Consider the following 792-nt stretch of genomic DNA (forward strand, 5'->3'; position numbering starts at 1 on the left):
TATATATATATATATGGATCTAGATAGCAAGTTCATATGTCAAATACAAGTTATTGAAATATAATTCCTCAAGTTCATGTGTATTAAGAGTTCATGTATACATCAAGTTATGTATGGTCTGAATTGTAATATGTGAATGTGTGGTTAGCTGCGTGTAGGCATCTGTGTAATTGTTCAATGTAAATATATATCAAATAAACGAGTAAAATTAACGGTCAACAAGAAGATGTCTAAAAGAAAAGCTTGGCGCTCGATGAAAAGAAAGTTAGACGTTTCGAGCATAGCTCTACATCGGAAAGGAGAAAGGGAGTTTCTTTCACTTTCCGTCTACTAAATCTACTCACATGGCTTTGGTCGGCACGCGGCTATAGCAAAAGAACCTTGCCTAAGGTGCGACGCAGTAGGACTGAACCCGGAACCATGCTGTTGGGATGCAAACTTCTTATCACGCAGTCACGTCTGTGCCTGTATATCTCTTTTTTCATTTTTAATTTTTATATCATTTCTCTTTTTTGTCCATAGAATTACAGAGAAAACCTAGATATATGAATCTGGGTTGTAAATTCTTAAACGTATATAAATAATGCTGTTATCACTGAAGTTGGGTTTTATCTCAGAAACGGTGTAAAGAGAGAAAACCATCCAACAGTTTAATAACTTAATAACAAGCTCGATCTTTTTTTTTTTCTAAATGCAAATGGAAAATTGAAAAGTAAAAATACAAGATTTAGCAACAGACACATATATATTTTTTTTATGTGTAGTTTAATATTTATCTACATATGTACATAT

The sequence above is a fragment of the Octopus bimaculoides genome, chromosome 15 (genome assembly GCF_001194135.2).
Source record: "Octopus bimaculoides isolate UCB-OBI-ISO-001 chromosome 15, ASM119413v2, whole genome shotgun sequence".
Taxonomy (NCBI): domain Eukaryota; kingdom Metazoa; phylum Mollusca; class Cephalopoda; order Octopoda; family Octopodidae; genus Octopus; species Octopus bimaculoides.